We start from the raw sequence: 6,240 nt of genomic DNA, 5'->3' as shown, positions 1-6,240 counted from the left end.
GCCGATTTTACGCCGACCCTCGTACCCAAAGTCGAAAAAGAACTACTGTTAAAATCAAATTTATCGACGAGGGCATGGATCCTCTTTACGGACGGAGCTTCGAATGTAAAGGGGTCCGGGCTAGGCATAGTTCTGAAATCTCCCACGGGTAACATTATTAGGCAAGCTATTAAAACTATCAGGTTAACTAACAACGAGGCCGAGTATGAAGCCATAATTACAGGTCTCGGGCTAGCTAGAAATTTGGGAGCGGAGGTCGTTGAGGCCAATTGCGACTCTTTGCTGGTGGTGAGTCAAGTAAACAAAACCTTCGAAGTCCGAGAAGGCAGAATGCAAAGGTATTTGGACAAACTGCTTATCACTTTTCACCATTTCAAACAATGGAGTCCACGACATGTTCCACGAGAACAGAATAATGAGGCCGATGCGCTTGCTAATTTGGGATCATCGGTCGAAGTGAATGATTTGAACTCGGAGACTGTCGTTCAACTTTCAAGATCTGTAATCGAAGAAGGGCACGCCGAAATAAATTCTACTAGCTTAACTTGGGATTGGAGAAACAAGTATATTGAATACTTAAAAAACGGAAAGCTCCCTTTAGACCACAAAGAGTCCAGGACCCTTCGAACTAAAGCTGCTCGATTTACTTTGACTGCGGACGGAACGTTATATCGAAGAACATTCGATGGACCGATGGCGGTATGCATAGGTCCGGGAGATACCAATTACATCCTCCGTGAAGTACACGAGGGAACTTGTGGCAATCACTCCGGTGCCGACATGTTAGTTCGAAAAGTGATCAGAGCAGGGTATTATTGGATCGATATGGGCAAAGACGCAAAAGAATTTGTTCGTAAATGCGATAAATGTCAAAGGTTTGCGCCAATGATCCATCAACCCGGAGAACAACTCCACTCGGTCCTATCCCCATGGCCATTCATGAAATGGGGAATGGACATCGTCGGCCCCCTATCATCGACCCCAGGTAAAGCCAGATTTATTTTGTTTATGACTGACTATTTTTCTAAATGGGTTGAAGCACAGGCGTTCGAGAAAGTAAGAGAAAAAAGGTTATCGACTTTTTGTGGGATCATATCATATGCCGATTCGGTATACCATCCGAAATAGTATGTGATAACGGGAAGCAATTCATTGGCAATAAAATCACAAAATTCTTCGAAGACCACAAAATAAGAAGGATACTATCAACCCCGTACCACCCCAGCAGAAACGGATAAGCCGAATCAACAAACAAAACTATTCTTCAAAACCTGAAGAAGAGATTGGACGACGCTAAGGGAAAATGGAGAGAAATCCTGTCCGAAGTCCTTTGGGAATACCGAACAACATCGAAATCCAGTACATGGGCGACCCCATTCTCCTTAGTATATGGCTCCGAGGCATTGATACCAGTCGAAGTCGGAGAGCCTAGTCCCAGATTTCGATTCATGGCAGAAGAATCAAATAACGAGGCTATGAACACCAACCTTGAATTATCGGACGAAGGACGAGAAGCTGCCCTCATCCGGTTGGCCGCACAAAAGCAACGAATCGAAAGGTATTATAATCGAAGAACTAAACTTCGCCACTTCAAGACAGGGGACTTGGTGTTAAGGAAAGTCACCATCAATACTCGAAATCCAAACGAAGGAAAACTAGGACCAAATTGGGAAGGACCATACCAGGTGCTCGAGAACTTTGGGAAAGGATTGTACAGGCTCGGCATCATAAACGGCAAACAGCTATCAAGCAGTTGGAATGTATCACATCTAAAATAGTACTACTGCTAAGGTCCGACCTTACCATATTTATTCAACTGTCCCGTACAGAAGTTCGAACAAAGAACAGAAGTATTCTTTTACTCAAAAGCACGTGTTGCACTCTTTTTTCCTTAGACCGGTTTTTTCCCAAATGGGTTTTTGCGGCAAGGTTCTTAATGAGGCAACCATCGATCGTGCTGCGCTTTTAAAACAGTATCTGAGGCTTTCGACCCTTAGCCCAATCGGCCTCGAATACCGGGGGGGCACCAGACCCTCAAATACATCGAGTTCAGATGCAACAAAGTCTTCTCACAACAATAGAGGAAAAATTGTAAGAGCCAAAATGGTCAAAATGAACCATGCTCATATAGATTGCCCCAAAACATATGTACAATGATTTGAGATTTATTACGCAACCAGAATTAACATTCACTCGACCATTGAGCCTACGGGCCACATTATCTCGAGTTCGAAATAAACACTCGAATATTAAGCCTACGGGCTACTTCTATATCAAGTTCGAAACACTCACTCGACCGTTAAGCCTACGGGCTACTTCTATATCGAGTTCAAAACACTCAGTCGACCGTTGAGCCTACGGGCTACTTCAGCATCGAGTTCGAAATAATCACTCGAATATTAAGCCTACGGGCTACTTCTATATCGAGTTCGAAATAAACACTCGAATATTAAGCCTACGGGCTACTTCTACATCGAGTTCGAAACACTCAGCTGACCGTTGAGCCTACGGGCTACTTCAACAACGAGTTCGAAATAATCACTCCAATATTAAGCCTACGGGCTACCACATTATCTCGAGTTCGAAATAAACACTCAAATGTTAAAGCCTACGGGCTGCCGAGTTCGAACAAGGACCCAATCGAGTTTGAAACATTGAAAAAGCTACATTTACTCAGAGTTTACGTTAACCACCACATTATCATCAACTCAACAAGCAAAACGTCACTCCAAATCTGATCGATCAAAATTGACCTTGTTATATATATACAAAATTGCCTACGTAATTAATTTACAGATATGGAGAATTAGATTCTAAGCTTCTGGGTCGGGGTCTTCCCCATCCTCGGACCCGCTTTTGCTACCATCATCGTTATCATCGTCATCATCATCAGAAGCCAAGGCTTCAGCTTTCGCTTAAAGCTCTTTTACCTTTCTTACCTCTTCAGTAAGGTCGAAACTTCGAGCGTGTATCTCCTCGAGGGTCTCCCTCCAAGATCTACACTTAGCAAGTTCGACAACCCAATGAGCTCGAGCATCGGCAGTCTTCGCCGCTTCCCGGGCCTCCACTTGAGCGGCCTCAGCATCAGCTCGATATACAGCAATAGACTTATCCGCCAAAACTTTCGGCGACTCAACCTCCGCCTTAGCCTCAGCAAGTCGTGTCTCAAGCTCATCGATTTTCTTAGCCTGAACCGACACCTTTTGCTTGACGTTTCGAAGCTGAACGTCGGCTGATAATAACTTTGTTAAGATGGTTTCTTTCTCCGCTGCCAGGCGGTCAATGGCCTCGTTCCACTGGTTGCATTCGGCCCATATTTGATCGACCTCCTCTCGAAGTAGCCCGATCTTCTCGATCTTTTGCTGCAACTGAGACAACGAAGGGTTAACTTCCACAGTCGAGTCGAATCCATACTTTAACAGAACGAGGCTCATCTGCTGATCGAGCTCGACCCTTTCTTCATGAACCTTAGCCAAATCCGCTTGAAGATCCTTTATAGCCTCGTCCGTTTTGCTACAAAGAAGCCGAAGGTCATCTCTTTCACCTAGGACCTTCCGGAGTTCGGCCTCGCACTGGCTAAGATCAACTCGAAACCTACCGATGGCCTGCACAGTTAGAAAATGTCATCAACACCAGTAAAACAAAGAAGGATCACCGATATCGGAACTGTCAAGTATGGAAAAGAACAAAGAAGCCAAGTATGGAAGAATCATTACCCGAGTAATAAAACGCTGAGCCTCGTCTAACAAAATAGAAGCATCATCGATATCGGAACTGTCATCAACACCAGTAAAACAATCCTTAAAAGGATCCGCTGCACCTGAGCCAGCACCAATATCGGGAGTCTTCAACTCTCGAGCTTCCTTCAACGCCTCCTCAGAAAAAGACGGAAGAGAAGGTGAATGACCCATTGCCATTGCCCCGAGCAAATCACTCGGAGTACTCTGATCGAGACTTAGGTCTTCGGAACCAACCCTGATGGGCACGGCCTCCATCGGCTCAGCAGCTCTAGCAACCTCGACTGCCTCCGTAGGTCAGACTACCAAAGACGAGGAGCTATCTTCTTCTTCTTCCTCCCTCAGTCGTTGGACCGAGTCGATCGAAAGGGCAATGGTTTTTCTCCTCACCTTTCGAGTTTTGGGCTTGGGGTCCTCCGGCCGAGAGGAAGCCCTTCGTTTCTTTTCTTTTCCCTGTTCCAGGACCAGGGACTTGTTTCCTTCATCACCGATCGAAGGCCTCAAAACGGCATCCCTAGTTACACCTATATACAAAGAAAAAATCGATAACGAAAAGAACGCAGAATATACCTCGAGGGAAACAGGAACCAAACCTCACCATGATTCTTGGCCTCCCATCTACCTTTTGCCAAATCACGCAAAGCGCGCTCGGCATAAGATGAAGTCGAGGCTAACTTTCGAACCCAATCCTCGAGGTCAGGCACCGCTTGTGGCATCCAAGGTGCAGCTGGACATCAGAAAATAATATTAACAAAAACGGAAAAAGACACGAAAAGCAAACATGAATCACTTACGGTCGAAATTTCATTTTTCAGGAAACGACATCTTTTCCTCCGGGATAAGATCACGAGTCCTCACTCGAATATATCGACCCATCCAACCTCGATCCTTATCTTCATCGATGCTCGACATCAAAGCCTTCGATGCTCGACGATGTAGCCTAATTAGTCCACGATAAATCTGAGGCCGATACAGTCGTATAAGGTGGTTCAGAGAAAAATCCAACCCTCCGGCTTTGATAGAGAAGAAACACAATAAGATGACTATACGCCATAAGGAAGGATGAATTTGGCCGAGGGTGACATGATATCTCCTGCAGAAATCAAAAATCACGGGATCGACAGCTCCTAATGTGAAGGGATAGGTGTAAACACTTAAAAATCCCTCCACGTAGGTAGTGACGCTCTCATCGGAGGATGGGATTTGTAACACAACCTCAGAACCCCAGTTGCAGTCTTTTCTGACGGCCTCGAGGTGAACCTCCGTTATAGAGCACGTATACATCGATACATGCTCACACCGACCCGGAACGGACGAAGGGTTCTCCACCCTAAAATCAGTTTTTAAAATACACAGGCCGGGAATATAATCATGAACAGATGGCTCCATCGGCGCCTTATCGTCACACGGCCGTGAGGAGGAAGCTTTCTCCTTTTGAGGTACGATTTTTGAAGTTTTCGCCATCGATATGAGAAGAAAAAGTCGCAAAAGAAGGTGAAAGAGGGGACAACACCAAAACTCTGGTATAAGCGGCACTAAAGCAACGAAATAGAGAAGATAATCAAAGAGAATTTGGGAAAAGAGGAAGCGCAAAAGTGGAAAATATTATATAGGAAAACTATTTATAAAGCATGGCGATTCGTTTCTAGCGGTGGCCGACCACAGACTGACACACATTAAATGCCTCGATAAAACCAAACCGATGGGACAGCTATCACGCACGTCATAGTCGAAGTCGATAGAAACGTCAGCATTGATTCGGTCGAACCTTAGGGAAATCACATCGTTTCTCGTCATCTGTTTTCCAAGAAATGAGGGGGCTATCTGTATACGGTTAAAATCGGTCCTCGATCATGAAGATCGATCGAGGATGGCATTTCAGTCAAGGGGTATCTTCATAGAGAGCCCGAACGAATTTCGAGATGGGGGCGTCGAGCGTCGGGGCGTCCGAATCGACCGAGGCAACATCGACCGACACAGGTCCCGAACATCGATGCCCGAAAGTGATCACCCAGCTCGAAACCAAGGCCGAGGTTCCGATCCGACACCGAGCTCGAGTCGGTATCGAGCTCACAGACAAAAAGCTGTTACAACCGCACCAAAGGAAAGAATCTTGGCGGGAATTAAGGAGGAGACACACGATCATGAGTCCTCCATTAGTAAACTATTGATATTTTTTTAATTCTTTTTGTCATATCACTAAATCTCACAGAAAAGTACAAAATCTAGCAAGAATGATCAATTAAATGAATTAGGTAAACCATGAGCTCGAACAATTAAATAACGTATAAAGGTATAGTAAACTCTATTCTTTCAAAACTTGGAGACTCTAGCTGAATTTGTGGTCTTGTGCATCTAATTCGCTTGGAGTAATGTATAGATATTGATTCTTGAGGGGAACGACCTTGGATCAAGAAGATATGGAGAGCGCATAAATTGCTAATTTCGAGACTTTGCATTAAGGATGGGCCTTTTGCATTCAAGGAACTAGAGAAACGAAAAA

This window comes from Nicotiana tomentosiformis, chromosome 1, assembly GCF_000390325.3.
Source record: "Nicotiana tomentosiformis chromosome 1, ASM39032v3, whole genome shotgun sequence".
In the NCBI taxonomy this organism is placed as follows: domain Eukaryota; kingdom Viridiplantae; phylum Streptophyta; class Magnoliopsida; order Solanales; family Solanaceae; genus Nicotiana; species Nicotiana tomentosiformis.
The sequence above is the reverse complement of the archived record's forward strand: the minus strand, read 5'-3'. Positions refer to the sequence as shown.